The sequence below is a fragment of the Pseudophryne corroboree genome, chromosome 4 (assembly GCF_028390025.1).
Source record: "Pseudophryne corroboree isolate aPseCor3 chromosome 4, aPseCor3.hap2, whole genome shotgun sequence".
Lineage (NCBI taxonomy): Eukaryota > Metazoa > Chordata > Amphibia > Anura > Myobatrachidae > Pseudophryne > Pseudophryne corroboree.
The window spans coordinates 190,618,641-190,639,110 of NC_086447.1; the positions used below are offsets into that span (position 1 = coordinate 190,618,641).

A 20,470-nucleotide genomic window follows, 5' to 3' on the forward strand; every position below is an offset into this window, starting at 1 on the left:
TTACACCACAAAGTAATGCCCCTTATTATGTTTACATCACTCAGCAGTGGCCTTTATTCAAATTGCGCTACATAATTGTACCCTTTATACATATTATGCCACACAGTAGTGCCCCTTATACACAGTTCCCACAGTAGTAGTGCCCCTTACACATAATGACCACAGTAGTGCCGCTTATACACATAATGCCCACAGAAGTACAGCTTATACACAAAATGCCCACAGAAGTGCAGCTTGTACACAAAATGCCCACAGCAGTAGTGCAAACTTATATACAGAATGCACACAGCAGCAGTGCCCCCCACACATAGTGCCCCAATAGTAGTGCCTCTTACACATAATGACCACAACATTGCTGCTTATACACATAATGCCCACTTTAGTGCCACATCTCTGCCTCTGTCACTCCAGCAGCTTCTCCGCCTGTGTCCCTCCAGCAATTCCATGCCGTGTATCCCTTCAGCAGCTTCCCCACCTCTCTTGTCCCTCCAGCCCCCTCTGATATTGTCTTCAAGATGCACACCTGCTCGTCTTCATGGCAGCATGACATCACATACACCGAGCCAGAAAACAAAGCCACTGGGACCTGAGGAAGGGATGAATGCTGTCCAACAGACACAGCATGTGTGAATACAAGGAGTGGTGGGCTGTAGATGGAGGACCATGGAGCCACCAGGACCTGAGGAAGGAGAAGGTGGCTGCAGCTCATCAGTAAAACTAGCACCACCTGCATCATCTATTGATGTAGGTGATGGGACAGGCTTTTCTGTTGGAATTATTGTGCAGGGTAATGGAGGAGGTGGAACTAGTTCCACAGGTGGTAGAAACCAGTTCCACCTTGTTCGCCCCAACTTTAACCCTTGTACAAAGTTATGTGTAACTACTGGCTCCTGCTACAATCTGTTAAAGGAATTATTTTCTGTTTTCACATTCATTTAGTTAGTAGGCCTATGTCTTTATTGTTCTCTTCACTTCACTAGTTTGCTAACTAATTCATTTTCTTATTGTTATACTGTAACCAGGGGCATAACCAAAACATTCTGGGCACTTAAGGAATATTTTGAAAGGGCCCCTGTCCCAGTGCTTCTAGAGAGACACCTCTTCATAGCTTTTGTTAATATTATGCCCACATAGTAGTGCCCTAGTTTCTTTTATGAACCATAGCAGTGCCATAGTTCACATTATGTCACATTGTAGGGCTGCCAGCAGGCCCGGCGCTGGCCGCTCAGCAAGGTCTGCAAAGCAGGGAGGCGCTGGGCTAGAAAGGCGCTCTCCCTGCTCTGCTACCTCACTCTTGCTGATGGACAGTGGTACTGCCAGCTGCCGCAGCCTGCACCTGTCACACTGACAGGCAGCAGCAGCGCTGGTAGGATGAACAGCTGAGCTGATATCCTGTGCCAGGAACCTCCCCTCTCCCCTCTCCTCCCGCTGCACATGTCCAGACTCCTGCATGAAGATAGGCAGCAGCGTCGCCCCTCCCTCCCCTGTGACTCTGTAGGAAGACACAGCAGTCTTCAGCACCGTTTACCCCCCTCCCCCATCAGTGGAGGAGGCAGGAAGTCACGTGCATTGGAGGAAGCAGCAGAGCAGAGTCAGACATGAGAACTTCGAAGAGCAGCAGCCATACACTGAGGAGCAGAAACTGAGGTAAATAAATACTGCTGCAGATATACATGTGCTGGGGATGTTTGTGTGTGTAATTAATGTGTACTGGTGGGGTGTCATTGATGTGTACTGGGGAGGGGGGGGGGCTGTAATTAATGTGTACTGGTGGGGTGTCATTGATGTATACTGGGGAGGGGGGGGGCTGTAATTAATGTGTACTGGTGGGGTGTCATTGATGTGTACTGGGGAGGGGGGGCTGTAATTAATGTGTACTGGTGGGGTGTCATTGATGTGTACTGGGGGGGCTGTAATTAATGTGTACTGGTGGGGTGTCATTGATGTGTACTGGGGACGGGGGGGCTGTAATTGATGTGTACTGGGGAGGGGGTGTCATTGATGTGTACTGGGGAGGGGGGTGTCATTGATGTGTACTGGGGAGTGGGGGTATCAATGTGTGCTGGGGAGGAGGGGTGTAATTAATGTGTGCTGGGGAGGGGGGGTGTGATGTGTGCTGGGGAGGGGGGATGTAATTAATGTGTGCTGGGGAGGGGGGATGTAATTAATGTGTGCTGGGGAGGAGGGGTGTAATTAATGTGTGCTGGGGAGGGGGGGGTGATGTGTGCTGGGGAGGGGGGTGTGATGTGTGCTGGGGAGGGGTGATGTAATTAATGTGTGCTGGGGAGGGGGGATGTAATTAATGTGTGCTGGGGAGGGGGTGTGTAATGTGTGCTGGGGAGGGGGTGTGTGATGTGTGCTGGGGAGGGGGTGTGTGATGTGTGCTGGGGAGGGGGTGTGTGATGTGTGCTGGGGAGGGGGGGTGATGTGTGCTGGGGAGGGGGTGTGTGATGTGTGCTGGGGAGGGTGTGTGTGATGTGTGCTGGGGAAGGGGGATGTAATTAATGTGTGCTGGGGAGGGGGGTGTAATGTGTGCTGGGGAGGGGGGTGTAATTAATGTGTGCTGGAGGGTCGTGTCATTAATGTGCTGGGGAGTGGCATACAACGTGTGCTGGTAAGGTCGGGTGTCATATTAATGTGTGCTGGAGAAGGGGGGTTCATAGTAATGTGTGTTGCGGGAAGTGGCATGTGTAAAAAGGTGCTCTACCTGGAATAATGTGTGACTGGCTCTACCTGGCGCAACATGTAAAAAGGTGCTCTACCTGGAATAATGAGTGACTGGCTCTACCTGGCGCAACGTGTAAAAAGGTGCTCTACCTGGAATAATGAGTGACTGGCTCTACCTTGCGCAACGTGTAAAAAGGTGCTCTACCTGGAATAATGAGTGACTGGCTCTACCTGGCGCAATGTGTAAAAAGGTGCTCTACCTGGAATAATGAGTGACTGGCTCTACCTGGCGCAACGTGTAAAAAGGTGCTCTACCTGGAATAATGTGTGACTGGCTCTACCTGGTGCAATGTGTGAAGGGGTTCACTACGGATTGCCGGCGGTCGGGCTCCCGGCGACCAGCATACCGGCGCCGGGAGCCCGACCGCCGGCTTACCGACAGTGTGGCGAGCGCAAATGAGCCCCTTGCGGGCTCGCTGCGCTCGCCACGCTACGGGCACGGTGGCGCGCTACGCACGCCACACTATTTTTTTTCTCCCTCCAGGGGGGTTGTGGACCCCCACGAGGGAGAATAAGTGTCGGTATGCCGGCTGTCGGGATCCCGGTATACTGTGCGCCGGGATCCCGATAGCCGGCATACTGAAGACCACCCGTGTGAAGGGTGCTCTACCTGGATTAAGGTGTGACTGGCTCTACCTGGTGCAATGTGTAAAAGGGGTCTCTACCTGGCGTAATGTATATAAGGGGCTCTACCTGGTGTGTATAAGTGATACTACTGTGTGGCGTAATTTTTTATAATTGAGACACGAACTGTCCATGTTATAGATCTTGGGGGTGGGGGGGCACCAAAATGTTTAGCTACAGCTCTGAGGATGAGATCGGTATTTGTAGAAAGGCGCAAAAGTGATAGTTTGCAGGAGGGCGCCGAACACCCTAGCACCGGCCCTGGCTGCCAGTACACATTATGCAACACAGTACCCCCAATTCACATTGTAACATACTGTACAGTGCCCCCATTTCACATTATACCACACTATAGTGCCTTAACTTCATATGGGACCACATTACAATGCCTCAGTTCATATTATGTAACATTATAATGCCCTACAGTACACTATATATAATTTTACAATGAGCAGGTCAGGGGCATACCTAGATCTATTGCATGACCCAAGGCTAAAGTTTGTAAGAGCTCCAATGTATCACCCAATTGTGAAAAAATATATATAACACATGTAACTGTGACAGGGAAGGTGGCCCCTTTCAGCTCTGAGACCCATAGCAGCTGCACTGCCTGTACCTATGGTAACTACACCCTTGTATATAGCACATGTAGCTGTGACAGGGAAGGAGAGCCCCTCTCAGCTCTGGGTCCCATAGTAGCTGCACTCCCCACACTTATGGTAGCTACGCCCTTGTATATAACACATGTAAATATGACAGGGAAGGAGAGCCTCTCTCAGCTCTTGGACCCAAAGCAGCTGCACTTCCCGCACCTATGGTAGCTACACCCTGTATATAACACATGTAACTGTGACAGGGAAGGTGGCCTCTCTCAGCTCTTGGACCCATAGCAGCTGCACTTCCCGCACCTATGGTAGCTACACCCTGTATATAACACATGTAACTGTGACAGGGAAGGTGGCCCCTCTCAGCTCTTGGACCCATAGCAGCTGCACTCCCCGCACCTATGGTAGCTACACCCTGTATATAACACATGTAACTGTGACAGGGAAGGTGGCCCCTCTCAGCTCTTGGACCCATAGCAGCTGCACTCCCCGCACCTATGGTAGCTACACCCTGTATATAACACATGTAACTGTGACAGGGAAGGTGGCCCCTCTCAGCTCTTGGCCCCATAGCAGCTGCGCTCCCTGCACCTATGGTAGCTGCACCCTGTATATAACACATGTAACTGTGACAGGGAAGGTGGCCCCTCTCAGCTCTTGGTCCCATAGCAGCTGCGCTCCCCGCACCTATGGTAGCTATGCCTTACCTGGCATTGACTAACATGTTGGGTTCAATTTCCAGCAAGAGGGAGCAGTGTAACATGGTCTTGCACCTACAACTTGAATGTAGGAACTGTCTTATATAAAGGTACTGGGGCTGATGCTGTTGCATCCATATGTATTTTTAAAAAAGATCATATACAAACATAGAGAAAAATAATGGGTTTACACCCATGTGTTGCGCCAGAGGCATGCTCTGCACCAGTAGCATATGCACCAGTATTACATTAGGTGCACCTTAGACGCGCTAACACCCACCCAAGCCATAAATACTGTACAAGCAAAGTTTTTTAACATTTGTTTGGATAGCAAATAAAGAATACATACACTTCTCTGTAATACAGCAGGTATACTTTTCTTTCTTCTGTACAAACGAAGGGTGCAAACAACTCATGTACTGTATAGATGTGTCCTCATACACAGTTGCTCACATCTAGCAAATAGACCCTCCTGACGCACCAGATTCTGGGTGACTCTGCATATAAAACTACTGGAAATGGCAAATATTTATTGCTAGTGTACGCACACCCCTGTGATGTGCAACATGTGTACATCTGTGTGCAACTAATTCTAAATCTGTACAAAAGGGTTTAGATGCGAGCAGCCACAGTTTTTTTCTCACACCATGTTCAGATGCGCTTCAAAGGTCTACCTGCCATCATCTAATCTGAGACGGTAATCATCATCATCAATTTGTATTGGCGTCAGCCTTCATGCACCTACATGTGATGCAGCCATTGACAGGTGTATCGGTGCTAGCCTGCCTCATTTCATACAGAAATTAGTCTGCGTTTGAATTGTCATTATCTTGACGCCAGAGCAGCACTTCCGATTGGTTCAGTGGACTGTGATAAGACACTTAGGGCCTAATTCAGTAAGGCTTGCAAATTCTAATAATTAGCAGAATTTTGCAATCCTTTTGTTCACATGCTGGGCAAGGCATGACAGGGCAAGGCCGCCTAGCATGCTGACCGCCACCTCTCCCCCTTCATCAGGCAGAAATTGCGATTGCCAAATGGCACAGCACCAAGCACCTGGCTGTGCAGAAATGATGATTACATTACCCAGTACTCAGTTACCCTCATCTCTGCAACAAACACAACAAAAAGCTGGTCTCAGTACCCTGGCTGAGGAAGATGTGGGGCAAACTGAGGAAGATTCTGGGCCCACAAAGTGAAGAGGAAGCTGTGGCTAGTTCACAGGCTACTGCATCACAGCCAGGGAAAGAAAAGAGAAGACGCCAACCCCCATTTTGCCAGAGGGAGTTGGACATTCCTGTCCCACAAGCCATTGTAAATGTTCATTTTGGAAATCCGAACATGGGCGCCAGAACCAAGGACCGCATTTGGAGACAAATCACCATCTGTCCCTTTTTTTTTGCCAACTGAAGGGGTTGTTCTTCTGTGTAGGGTCTGTGCGTTGATCTGCGAGGGGCCTGCCCAGTGAGATTTTGTTGCTGGGCAGGGCTAGAGGATGGGGCAGGTGTTGTAGGCTCCCTGAGAGTCTGGCTAAGGAGGGCTGCGATGGCCTGCATGCCTTGGCTGATAGTGATGGATATGTCACGCATGGCTTCACCAATAGAGATCCCACACATGCCTTGTCGCACAGTGGACATAAGCTCACGGTCCTCCAGGAGCATCTGGTCTTGGAAGTCAGCGTTGTTTCTCCCTTGGCGCACAATTTGCACCAGAAGCTCCTGGAGACTGGATTGGGGGGGGGGAAGGTGCCTCTGTGTGTTGGCGGGATGGTGAACTTTCTGGCCCCACACTGGAGTTGTCATCGTTAGCACCCACCCCAGCTTTAGTGAGCTGCACCTACTGTGCTGTGATTGGAAAAGGAGAGAAAAAAAATAAACATTAGTTAACCAATTTTTTGGTTTGTATTTTACATTACACAAATATTTGTCATCATTTACCTTGCAAGGCCTGTGGAGATTCAGGGGCAGGTCCATTTCGGACACACCTGCCACCTCTTCATCCACCACATAGACCAAGGCTTGCTCCTCCAAGGAGGTGTATTCTAGACTCTCAAGGATTCGCCCTGTCTCCCTCGCAGAGTTCCACCGTGCAGACATCTTGCTTATCAGCCGACACTTGAAGTCAGCCCAACTACAGATGTTCTTGGGTGAAATAAAAGGTATTAAAAATTAACATTATTACATTATTTACATTTTTAACACTTAACTTTTTTAAGATTCTGTCCATTTATGTTTTTTTGTTTTTTGTTTAGAGTTAGACATACATAGCATACACATACATTGTAAGATGATATTTTTACTACAATATATAATTTTGCACATAGCAAACAAACATTAATCTGCTCATTTTTCTTACACCTTTTAGAAGGTTATATATGTAATAGTCTTGGTTGCTATAGGCAACATCACATATATAAAGGAACTACCATCTTAGTTAATGCACACAATAGTGTTTTTGAGTGTGATAAAGTACAGTATGTACTTACTGTCTCCTTACTTCTTGGGGTGTGTGAATAATTGGGGCCACCTCATTCACCGCATTGGTGATTTCTCTCCAGATACGTTCCTTGGTCGCAGCGCCCATGTTCTATTTCCAAAATGAATTTTGTCAATGGATTATGGGACAAGAATGTCCAACTCCCTCTGGCCAAATGGGGGTTGGCATCTTCTCTTTTCTTTCCCTGGTTGCGAATCGATGCAGTAGCCTGTGAACTTGGCCCATCTTCCTCTTCAGTTTGTGGGCCAGATTGTTGCATTTGGGTAGTGGGCACAGAATCTTCCTCAGTTTGCCCCACATCTTACTCAGCCAAGTAACTGAGGCCAGCTTCTTATTGTGTTTGCACAGTAGATGGGAGTACTTCACTACTGGGTCCTGCTCCTCTCCTCTGTACAGCCAGGTGGTTGTTACTGTGCCATTTGGCGTCGTCTTTCTTTACTTGCTCTTATTCTTTGTTTTATAGCTTCATATTCAGATCTTAGCCTTCTAAGCTCATGTGTGTACTGTGTATCACTATCTGAAGACATGATGCAGGTGCATGTGCGTATGGTTCAGGGGGTGTTGTTTTATGGGGTGTAGTAGGGTATGCCGGCGGCCAGGCTCTTGCTGCGCTTGCCACGCTGTGGGCACAGTGGCATGCTACGCAAGCCACACTCTCTATTCTCCCTCCAGGGGGGTCGTGGACCCCCAAGAGGGAGAAAAAGTGTCGGTATGCCAGCTGTCGGGATTCCGGCGCCGGAATACTGTGCGCCGGGATCCCAACAGTCGGCAAACTGAAGACCACCCGTTTTATACCTGCGTATGCATGCTTAGCATAATTTCACACAGGTGATGCATATACAATTGGTACAATTGCTGTGATTGCCTACACCATTTAAGCATGTTCTAGCTATCTGTGGTTTGTGGTTGTATGGAGGAGAAGAATCTGTGTGTCGAGGTGTGCGTTGTAGAGAGGACTTTTGAGGTGAGGGTTTTTTTTAAATCGAATTAATGAAATATGTAGTGATTGTGTAAAAATTTCCCTGGAGTAATGTTAATGCATAACTCCCAACTTTGACACACACACACACACACACACACACACACACACACACACACACACACACACACACACACACACACACACACGAGAAAAGAAAAAAGGGTTCTCTTGGGAGCTTAACCACCACAGGTATCTAATACATATGATAAAAATATTGTTTATTAAAACAACATATTACAGTATTGTCATATAGACTTCCATAACATGAATAGCAGGGTCACACATGTTAATTGAGTAATACATTCATTTGTTATAATCTATTTTATGATTTTCTCAGTCGTTCGGTGAAGTGCTTATTCTTCAACACGAAAAAGCATGTGTGATCTGTTCACAAATTCATAGAAACCCAAATTCGTAGAAACCCAACGTGTTTCATCCGTTAGGACTTCATCAGGGGTTCACATCAAAGAATGGCTTCACCAAAAAAAGTCAATACAAACAAAGCGTGGAATTGCTGAGAATGTATTCCTTTTAGGTACTAATTGACCTTCAAATTATGGGTGTGACCGAAGTAAATCAGTTGTATATCCGTATGCTTCTTTCTAATAAATCCTGTTTGGACTTCGAAAATAAAAGGGCAAAACAGATGGATTCAAACAGCACTATCCAATCCAATCCCTGACATAGTGTCTCAAGGTCCACCTCACAGCTATAAGTCTTATAGCTGTGAGGTGGACCTTGAGACACTATTAGATACCTGTGGTGGTTAAGCTCCCAAGAGAACCCTTTTCTCTAACGTCCTAAGTGGATGCTGGGGACTCCGTAAGGACCATGGGGAATAGCGGCTCCGCAGGAGACTGGGCACAAAAGTAAAGCTTTAGAACTACCTGGTGTGCACTGGCTCCTCCCCCTATGACCCTCCTCCAAGCCCCAGTTAGATTTTTGTGCCCGAACGAGAAGGGTGCACACTAGGTGGCTCTCCTGAGCTGCTTAGTGAAAAGTTTAGTTTTAGGTTTTTTATTTTCAGTGAGACCTGCTGCCAACAGGCTCACTGCATCGAGGGACTAAGGGGAGAAGAAGCGAACTCACCTGCGTGCAGAGTGGATTGGGCTTCTTAGGCTACTGGACATTAGCTCCAGAGGGATGATCACAGGCCCAGCCATGGATGGGTCCCAGAGCCGCGCCGCCGGCCCCCTTACAGAGCCAGAAGACTGAAGAGGTCCTGAAAATCGGCGGCAGAAGACGTCCTGTCTTCAACAAGGTAGCGCACAGCACTGCAGCTGTGCGCCATTGCTCTCAGCACACTTCACACTCCGGTCACTGAGGGTGCAGGGCGCTGGGGGGGGGCGCCCTGAGACGCAATAAAAACACCTTGGATGGCAAAAAATGCATCACATATAGCTCCTGGGCTATATGGATGCATTTAACCCCTGCCAGAATACATAGAAAAACGGGAGATAAGGCCGCCGATAAGGGGGCGGAGCCTATCTCCTCAGCACACTGGCGCCATTTTCCCTCACAGCTCCGTTGGAGGGAAGCTCCCTGGCTCTCCCCTGCAGTCACTACACTACAGAAAGGGTTAAAAAAGAGAGGGGGGGGCACTAATTACGCGCAGTATTAAAGATACAGCAGCTATAAGGGGAAAAACACTTATATAAGGTTATCCCTGTATATATATATAGCGCTCTGGTGTGTGCTGGCAAACTCTCCCTCTGTCTCCCCAAAGGGCTAGTGGGGTCCTGTCCTCTATCAGAGCATTCCCTGTGTGTGTGCTGTATGTCGGTACGTTTGTGTCGACATGTATGAGGAGAAAAATGATGTGGAGACGGAGCAGATTGCCTGTAATAGTGATGTCACCCCCTAGGGGGTCGACACCTGAGTGGATGAACTGTTGGAAGGAATTACGTGACAGTGTCAGCTCTGTATAAAAGACAGTGGTTGACATGAGACAGCCGGCTACTCAGCTTGTGCCTGTCCAGACGTCTCATAGGCCGTCAGGGGCTCTAAAGCGCCCGTTACCTCAGATGGCAGATATAGACGCCGACACGGATACTGACTCCAGTGTCGACGGTGAAGAGACAAATGTGACTTCCAGTAGGGCCACACGTTACATGATTGAGGCAATGAAAAATGTTTTACACATTTCTGATAATACGAGTACCACCAAAAAGGGGTATTATGTTCGGTGAGGAAAAACTACCTGTAGTTTTCCTGAATCTGAGAAATGAAATGAGGTGTGTGATGATGCGTGGGTTTCCCCCGATAACAACTGATAATTTCTAAAATGTTATTGGCATTATATCCTTTCCCGCCAGAGGTTAGGGTGCGTTGGGAAACACCCCCTAGGGTGGATAAAGCGCTCACACGCTTGTAAGGGCTCTACCCTCTCCTGAGATGGCCGCCCTTAAGGATCCTGCTGATAGAAAGCAGGAGGGTATCCTAAAATGTATTTACACACATACTGGTGTTATACTGCGACCAGCAATCGCCTCAGCCTGGATGTGCAGTGCTGGGTTGGCGTGGTCGGATTCCCTGACTGAAAATATTGATACCCTAGATAGGGACAGTATATTTTTGCCTATAGAGCATTTAAAAGATGCATTTCTATATATGCGTGATGCACAGCGGAATATTTGCCGACTGGCATCAAGTCTAAGTGCATTGTCCATTTCTACCAGTAGAGGGTTATGGACACGACAGTGGTCAGGTGATGCGGATTTCAAACGGCATTTGGAAGTATTGCCTTATTAAGGGGAGGAGTTATTTGGGGTCGGTCTTTCAGACCTGGTGGCCACGGCAACAGCTGGGAAATCCACGTTTGTACCCCAGGTCGCCTCTCAACATGAGAAGACGCCGTATTATCAGGCGCAGTCTTTTCGTGGACAAGCGGGCAAAAGGTTCCTCATTTCTGCCCCGTGACAGAGGGAGAGGAAAAAGGCTGCAGAAATCAGCCAGTTCCCAGGAACAGAAACCCTCTCCCGCCTCTGCCAAGCCCTCAGTATGACGCGGGGGCTTTACAAGCAGAATCAGGCACGGTGGGGGGCCCGTCTCAATGAATTTCAGCGCGCAGTGGGCTCACTCGCAAGTAGACCCCTGGATCCTTCAGGTGATATCTCAGGGGTACAAATTGGAATTCGAAACGTCTCCCCCTCGCCGTTTCCTAAAGTCGGCTTTACCGATGTCTCCTTCTGACAGGGAGACAGTTTTGGAAGCCATTCACAAGCTGTATTCCCAGCAGGTGATAATCAAGGTACCCCTCCTGCAACAGGGAACGGGGTATTATTCCACACTGTTGTGGTACCGAAGCCGGAAAGCTCGGTGAGACCGATTCTAAATCTAAAATCTTTGAACACTTACATACAGAGGTTCAAATTCAAGATTGAGTCACTCAGAGCAGTGATTGTGAACCTGGAAGAAGGGGACTACATGATGTCTCGGGACATCAAGGATGCTTACCTTCATGTCCAAATTTACCCTTCTCACCAAGGGTACCTCAGGTTTATGGTACAGAACTGTCACTATCAGTTCAGACGCTGCCGTATGGATGGTCCACGGCACCCCGGGTCTTTACCAAGGTAATGGCCGAAATGATGATATTCCTTCGAAGGAAGGGAATTTTAGTTACCCCTTACTTGGACGATTCCCTGATAAGGGTAAGATCCAGGGAACAGTTGGAGGTCGGTGTAGCACTATCTCAGGTAGTGTTGCAGCAGCACGATTGGATTCTCAATATTCCAAAATCGCAGCTGGTTCCGACGACTCGTCTTCTGTTCCTAGGGATGATCCTGGACACAGTCCAGAAAAAGGTGTTTCTCCCGGAGGAGAAAGCCAGGGAGTTATCCGAGCTAGTCAGGAACCTCCTAAAACCGAGCCAAGTCTCAGTGCATCAATGCACAAGGGTTCTGGGTAAAATGGTGGCTTCCTACGAAGCAATCCCATTCGGCAGATTCCACGCAAGAACTTTCCAGTGGGACCTGCGGGACAAATGGTCCGGGTCGCATCTTCAGATGCATCAGCGGATAACCCTGTCACCAAGAACAAGGGTGTCCCTCCTGTGGTGGTTGCAGAGTGCTCATCTTCTAGAGGGCCGCAGATTCGGCATTCAGGACGGGGTCCTGGTGACCACGGATGCCAGCCTGCGAGGCTGGGGAGCAGTCACACAGGGAAGGAATTTCCAGGGCTTATGGTCAAGCCTGGAGACATCACTTCACATAAATATCCTGAAGCTAAGGGCCATTTACAATGCTCTAAGCTTAGCAAGACCTCTGCTCCAAGGTCAGCCGGTGTTGATCCAGTCGGACAACATCACGGCAGTCACCCACGTAAACAGACAGGGTGGCACAAGAAGCAGGAGGGCAATGGCAGAAGCTGCAAGGATTCTTCGCTGGGCGGAAAATCATGTGATAGCACTGTCAGCAATTCCGGGAGTGGACAACTGGGAAGCAGACTTCCTCAGCAGACACGACCTCCACCCGGGAGAGTGGGGACTTCACCCAGAAGTCTTCCACATGATTATAAACCGTTGGGAAAAACTCGACAGGTATTGCGCCAGGTCAAGGGACCCTCAGGCAATAGCTGTAGACGCTCTGGTAACACCGTGGGTGTACCAGTCAGTGTATGTGTTCCCTCATCTGCCTCTCATACCCAAGGTACTGAGATTGATAAGATGGAGAGGAGTAAGCACTATATTCGTGGCTCCGGATTGGCCAAGAAGGACTTGGTAACTGGAACTTCAAGAGATGCTCACGGAGGATCCGTGGCCTCTACCTCTAAGAAGGGACCTGCTCCAGCAAGGACCCTGTCTGTTCCAAGACTTACCGCGACTGCGTTTGACGGCATGGCGGTTGAACGCCGGATCCTGAAGGAAAAAAGGCATTCCGGATGAAGTCATCCCTATCCTGATCAAAGCCAGGAAGGATGTAACCGCAAAACATTATCACCGCATTTGGCGAAAATATGTTGCGTGGTGCGAGGCCAGTAAGGCCCGACGGAGGAAATTCAACTGGGTCGATTCCTACATTTCCTGCAAACAGGAGTGTCTATGGGCCTGAAATTGGGGTCCATTAAGGTTCAAATTTCGGCCCTGTCAATTTTCTTCCAAAAAAAAAAAAAAAAAAGAACTAGCTTCAGTCCCTGAAGTTCAGACGTTGTAAAAGGGGTACTGCATATACAGCCTCCTTTTGTGCCTCCAGTGGCACCTTGGGATCTCAATGTAGTTTTTGGGTTCCAAAAAGTCACATTGGTTTGAACCACTTAAATCTGTGGAGTTAAAATATCTCACATGGAAAGTGGTCATGCTGTTGGCCCTGGCCTGGGCCAGGCACGTGTCAGAATTGGCGGCTTTATCCTGTAAAAGCCCTTATCTGATTTTCCATTCGGACAGGGCGGAATTGAGGACTCGTCCTCAGTTTCTCCCTAAGGTGGTTTCAGCGTTTCACCTGAACCAACCTATTGTGGTGCCTGCGGCTACTAGGGACTTGGAGGACTCCAAGTTGCTAGACGTTGTCAGGGCCCTGAAAATATATGTTTCCAGGACGGCTGGAGTCAGAAAATCTGACTCGCTGTTTATCCTGTATGCACCCAACAAGCTGGGTGCTCCTGCTTCTAAGCAGACTATTGCTCGTTGGATTTGTAGTACAATTCAGCTTGCACATTCTGTGGCAGGCCTGCCACAGCCAAAAATCTGTAAATGCCCACTCCACAAGGAAGATGGGCTCATCTTGGGCGGCTGCCCGAGGGGTCTCGGCTTTACAACTTTGCCGAGCAGCTACTTGGTCAGGAGCAAATACGTTTGTAAAATTCTACAAAATTGATACCCTGGCTGAGGAGGACCTGGAGTTCTCTCATTTGGTGCTGCAGAGTCATCCGCACTCTCCCGCCCGTTTGGGAGCTTTGGTATAATCCCCATGGTCCTTACGGAGTCCCCAGCATCCACTTAGGACGTTAGAGAAAATAAGAATTTACTTACCGATAATTCTATTTCTCGTAGTCCGTAGTGGATGCTGGGCGCCCATCCCAAGTGCGGATTGTCTGCAATACTGGTACATAGTTATTGTTACCAAAAAATCGGGTTATTGCTGTAGTGAGCCATCTTTTCTAGAGGCTCCTCTGTTATCATGCTGTTAACTGGGTTTAGATCACGAGTTGTACGGTGTGATTGGTGTGGCTGGTATGAGTCTTACCCGGGATTCAAAATCCTTCCTTATTGTGTACGCTCGTCCGGGCACAGTATCCTAACTGAGGCTTGGAGGAGGGTCATAGGGGGAGGAGCCAGTGCACACCAGGTAGTTCTAAAGCTTTACTTTTGTGCCCAGTCTCCTGCGGAGCCGCTATTCCCCATGGTCCTTACGGAGTCCCCAGCATCCACTACGGACTACGAGAAATAGAATTATCGGTAAGTAAATTCTTATTTTTTCTTTTGTCTATTCTATGTTTAGTACCCCTTCTGACAGGGGGTATTTCTCAGTGGTTTGAGCTTCATCAGATATTCAGCGCAATTAAGGGGCCTTAGTTCCTTTTTTATATATATATATATATATATATATATATATATGTTCCAATGGATGTCCGGCACTCTTACAGCTGTAACCAACATGCCCCAGTGCCCTGTTTCAAGTTTGTATATATCCCAAATAAGGACCGGCACTCTGGGACAAATAACCACACAGCACAAGCTGTGACGTCATCGGGTCTCCAGTAGGGATCGTTGCTGGCGGTGATGGTACACATTATAAAAGGTATGTTGTTTTTTTGTACAAGTGACTTGATAAAGGGGTTTAATACCCCGAAATGTTGAACTAACTTGCTGCTTGCTGTGTGGTTATTTGTCCCTGAGTGCCGGTCCTTATTTGGGATAGATAGATATATATATATATATATATATATATATATATATATATATATATAGTGTGTGTATATATATATATATATATATATATATATATATATACATATACAAGCGGTAGGTGTGGTACTCACGGATTTAAACGACAGACACAGCAAGGTTCTATGCTTATTAAGTGTTTATTTCTGTCTTTCCTGAAGGGAGCAGCATTATTATTTTCCTTTTTGGCAAAGCAGCCCATTTTCAGTTTCACTTCTGGCCTTTTGCCTTTTCTTTTTGAGATTTCTACTCATCTGTGGGTAAGTATATGCATGTTCATACAGTAGATGTGTGTTGGGTGGTGGGGTGTTGTTTTCTCTTAGTATGCTTATTAAGTGTTTGTTTTTCTTTTCTTCTCAAGGGAGTTTTTTGTTTCTTTTTTTTTTTTTTGCTAAAGTAGGCCTTTTAAGTTATTAGCAGCCCTGTGCTGCATTTTGTATCAGGTGTTTTCATTTGGTAAGTATATGTATGCTTATTGTGTTGGTTTGTTGTGTGTGAATTATTTTGTTCTTTACTTGTATTTAGGTAGGCCAATCCCGGGCAATTTTTTCAATCCCGGATATCGGGATTGAAAAATGGTCAATCCTGGCATTCCTGGGATACCCGGGATTGGCTATTCCCTGTGTCCTCCCCCCGCACACACAATACTCATCATACAATGGGGCAGGTGGGTGGGAAACATCCGTCACTCTCAGCGAGTGAAGGAGGGAGCCGGCCAGCGTCTGAGCATCCTGAGGATGCTCAATGCTGATCCCTCAATCCCTGGGATTGGAGGCCATTTTTGGGCCTAAATCACGGGATCCTGCCGATCCCGATGCTGGGATTGGCCTCCCTACTTGTATTTATTTGTCAATGTATACAATGTTCCTTTCCTCCTGTTGTGAACAATTTAGAGATGGATTACACCACACCTGTAAGTGGATTTTTGAAATAAGAATTGGTTGACAAGATTGTTTGGTACCAATCATTGGTTTCGGATTTCAAACTCTGTTAAATGTATATTTCAGTTGGCGACGGCGGCATACCTGTATTCCTTATACAGTCAACCCCAACCTGCCCCTCATTCTCGAAGGCAAAGGAGGCGTGCAAGGCCTAGTATCTTTCGAACCCATGTCACCCTTTTTGGAATGCCACATGATGAGGTGGTGCAGCGCTATATGCTGCCCCCTCATGTCATCCTAGAAACTCTCTCAATAATAGAGAGTGATCTAGAGAGTACAATTCTCAATCCTACAGCAATTCCACCACTGACACAATTCATTGCTGTCTTACATTTTTACGCTTCAGGGTCCTACCAGCATATAGTTGTAGTTCTGGGAGGCATCTCCCAGGCCTCATTCCCAAGAATTCTGAGGCGCGTCATTGCTGCATTCCTCAAAAGAGCTAAGCAGTTCATATTGTGGTTGTGGATTCCCAAGCTATGTTGAAGCGGCAATTCCATGAAGATGGTTATTTCCCACACATTATTGGAGTAGTAGATGGTACACACATTCCACTTGTGGCTCTATCACATAATGAAATAATCTTTAGGAACACAAAAATGTTCCACTCTTTGAATGTGATGTTTGTTTGTGGCCCATCCCTCCAGATCCTTTCCCTGAATGCCCGGTACCCAGGAAGTGCCCATGATTCCCACGTGATTCGGCAATCAGGGATATGGCAAAAATTAAGCATGTTGGAAGGCCAAGACGCGTGGCTCTTGGGTGAGTTGTAGCTACATCATGTAGTAAAGTGTCAGTTGTGTTGTTGTGTAATTTGTAACCATATTTATGTGGTTTGTTTAGATGTGTTTTTGCAGGAGATCGGGGATATCCTTGCACCCCATGCTCATGACTCCTTACAGCACACCAACACCAGGACCACAATCTGCATTTAATTCCACACTTATAGTGGTGCACGATTGAGCTTCTAAAAGGCCATTTTTGTGTGCTCCACCACACTGGTGGCGACCTCATGTATTCGCCAGCAATGGTTAGTAAGATAGTGGTCCTGTGTGCAATACTGCACAATATTGCTGCAAGGAGGCTTGTGGAGCTGGCCCAAAACCTTATTTTGGGCCCAGAGGATGAGGAGCCAGGGGTTGGCCATACATGGAGGTTCGAAACACAACACGGTCATGGCTTTAGGGACAGAATAGTGGCAGAATATTTCAGGTATGTTTAAGTTATGAGCACATCAGACAAGAGTTTTTTGGTGTTGTCAACTGCATATTTGTATTTTGTGAGTTTTGACTATTTAGCTACTCCAAAAAAAAAAAAAATTATGGTAGATTGTACGTGTATTCAGAACATTATTACTGCATTTGTGTGTTAAATATTCCTATTTACAGCAATGTTATTTGCTGAAGTTAAAAGATATTGTTGTTTTGTTTTTAAATTATCTAATGAGTTAATGATCACATTACAGTACAAGTAGAGTTTTGTAGTCAACGTTTTATTTTTTTAAGGAACAATGAAGCTATGCGTTTTGTCACCAATTACAATTACTATTAATTAATTGGATATTTGGTAAGTATTTTGCAAATACTTTTACAGTTGCATACAATCGCAATTGCGTTCACAAATGAGAACACAGACCATACTGTTAATGTACTGTACATTAATAGCAATAAAGCTTATTTGTATTTAAGAGCATCACAGCTGTCGACCAACCAACAGCAGGCAGGCAGTATAAATATTAGCAATTTAGATGAATATGCCATTGAAACCATGCGAGCTGCTGCATTCAGCATCAGGGAGCTGCGGCTCCTCACTGCAGTGATGAACTGCTACGTTGGCCACACGGGCCCTTATGTCTCAAATGCCCATAAGCATGTGGCCTACGTGGAGGTCCACCAAAAGCTGCGTGTGAAACTCCACAGCAGGCGGACCATTGTACAATTAGAGAGACGGTGGTCCAACCTGTGTTGAAGATAGCCGCAGCTGCTGGCAGAGTTACGCCAGCAAATTTGCGACCGTAAGTAATGCATATTGTAGCATTTGTGTGCGCATGAGTGTGTTTGCAGTTTGAAGTTGTGTAATATTTGCATCCATAAGTGTGTGGGTATGTTGTTTAGACTGGAGATATTGAAAATGTATGTTGGTATGCATAGATGTTTGTATGGATGTATAGAGTATGTGTGTGTGTTGTATGGTGATTACAGTACAAAAATTAGCTCTGACATACTAACATTTATTATTTAGCATACCAGCAATAATTTTGTGTTTATTTATAGTATAATAAAGTTTGTTGTTGTTTTTATTTAAAAAATGTAGGTTTTATGTTGATTATTGAGTAGGGATTGTTGTCGCGATCGTTGAGTAGGGATTGATTGTTGAAAGAAGAAGTGCCCGACACCAGCAACCTCCCTCTCCCTCTCAAACCTCCTCTCCCCCTCAGCAACCATCCTCCATTTAACATCCCTCTCCTTCTCAACCACCCGCCCCCATTCAACCTCCCTCTCTCCCTCAACCACCCGCCCCCATTTAACCTCCCTCTCTCCCTTAACCACCCGCCCCCATTCAACCTCCCTCTCCCCCTCAACCACCTGTCCCCATTCAACCACCCTCTCCCCCTCAACCACCCACCCCCATTCAACCTCCCTCTCCCCCTCAACCACCCACCCCCATTCAACTACCCTCTCCTCCTCAACCACCCGCCCCCATTCAAGTCCCTTCCCCCATCCAACAACAAACCCCCGGTGTGGAAGAGAAGGAGGAGGAGTATGGGCCTATGGAGGAGTGTTAATTTTTTATTTTTTATTTTGGCCTTTAAACATATACTTCAACATGTGTCTACAAACTTTGGCTATCCAGCTACACAGCCCAGCATGCCCTGCAAAGTTGTGCAATTTGGGAATGTGTAACGTTTTGTAGGGCATGCTGGGATGTGTAGTTAAACAACAGATGGAGAGCTGCAGTTGCTGACCCTGGACCAGTGATGGTGAAACTTTGGTCCTCCAGCTGTTGTTGAACGACACATAAACTACACAGCCCAGCATTCCCTACTACAGTTTTTGCATGGCCAGATTGCGGAACTCTTGAAGGGCATGCTGGGCTGTGTAGTTCCACGTCAGCTGGATAGCCAAAGGTTCACCATGCCTGACCTAAAGATTGAGGTGTTGAAGTTCTTCTACAGTATATTGCATGATGAGTGAATTTTTTTTTGTTGCTGAATTAGTAAACATCTTTTTCAGATGCTGAGTTTAGAGTTCGCAATGCAGACATACCGGCACCATCCCCTGGTGTGGAAGAAGAGGAGGAGGAGTATGGGCCTATGGAGGAGTGTAAGTTTGGTGTGTTTTTTTTATGCCCTTTAAACAGATACTTCAACATGTGTCCACAAACTTTGGCTATCCAGCTGCTGTGGAACTACACATCCCAGCATGTCCTGCAACAGTTTTTGCATTTGTCCATGCTAAAATTGTTGCAGGGCATGCTGGTATGTGTCGTTCAACACCAGCTGAAGGGCCAAACATTCACCATCCCTGACCTAGACAGTGAGCTGTTGAAGTGTGTTTGGTACATTGCTTCTATATTGCATAATGTCTGAAATTAAATGTAATATTTGTTTAAACATTCTCTACAGATGCTGAGGTTGGAGATCCAAATCGGCCCATTCATTTGTCCATGCAGCAGATGGAGGCCCACGCGCAGGGCATCCTTGATTAAATTAATTTTTTGTTACACATTTTTAGATGATTTATTTTTGTTTTTATGTTTATAATCAATATTTTTCAGTAAATTTTTCAACAAATTAAATTGTGTGTTGTGTTTTTTTTAAGGACAATATTGTTGCATCAGTTTGTAAGTGTTCGAATGGAGAGTGCTAAAGTACCGAACACACAGGGCCGGTGCAAGGTCTCTCAGCACCCTAGGCAAATAGTCAGTGTCACCCCCCCCCCCTCCTACCCGTGCATACTAACTCCGTAGTCTAATCCTAACCGCCCCTACCCACAGCCTAACCCTAACCTCTTCCCTCAAAATAGTAATCTTCAGCCATCCTATAATGTTACACTGGTTCCCCCAAGCACCGCTGTTCATAATGGAGATGCACAAGACTATACTGCATTTCTATATACTGTACACACACACACACACACACACACACACACACACACACACATATATGTTTCTCAAAAGCGGCACTCAGCGACGACGTCTTAAGGAATTTAAAACACCACCACTCTGGATTACTTCAACGTTTCCAGATCCTTTATCCTATATCCTGACGAAAGGGTCGAAATAAAGGATCCTGAAACGTTGAAATAATCCAGAGTGATGGTGTTTTAAATTCTTATAGTTGTCGCCGAGTGCCGCTATTGTGAACTATATATGATTTTTCCCTCACTGGGACGCAATCATCAATTTAACAGAGGAGTGCCGGTCTTTTGAATATATATATCTATATGTGTACACAAGGTAAGGCGGTGCAGTGTTACACATAAGCCTAACCTCATTCGCCGAACCACGTAGAT

At 46.7% G+C, this 20,470-nt stretch overlaps 1 long non-coding RNA gene across 1 annotated transcript; it reads left to right on the forward strand.

The window, feature by feature from the left end:
- Positions 1-1,385: 1,385 nt before the first annotated feature.
- Positions 1,386-19,754, forward strand: LOC134911247 (uncharacterized). The gene is made up of 3 exons (XR_010176426.1): positions 1,386-1,647; positions 19,190-19,279; positions 19,582-19,754. It is a non-coding gene; the product is annotated as an uncharacterized LOC134911247 (long non-coding RNA).
- Positions 19,755-20,470: the final 716 nt, after the last annotated feature.